Source organism: Bos mutus, chromosome 25 (genome assembly GCF_027580195.1).
Source record: "Bos mutus isolate GX-2022 chromosome 25, NWIPB_WYAK_1.1, whole genome shotgun sequence".
Lineage (NCBI taxonomy): Eukaryota > Metazoa > Chordata > Mammalia > Artiodactyla > Bovidae > Bos > Bos mutus.
In genome coordinates, this window is record NC_091641.1 from 2,154,084 (window position 1) to 2,154,367 (window position 284).

Sequence of the window (284 nt, forward strand, 5' to 3'; positions counted from 1 at the left end):
ATGAGTGACAATAATTATTACTTGACTGTCTCCTCACACCTAAGGACTCCTAAGTCTGTAAATGAAGGAAGCCCACTGGGCAGAAAGGTGGAGAGCAGGGTTAGGGTGGAAGGTCCACACTGGATATCGTCCACCAACCGTCATTTGGACCCTGCAGAGGGCATGCTTACTTCCATTTCGGGCAGAGTTCAAACAGGACGAGATTCTATGAAAAACTGACAACACACTAGGGATTCTCCCTCCAGTACAGTCAGTAACTAGAGCGTCTTGCAGTCCACACTCCA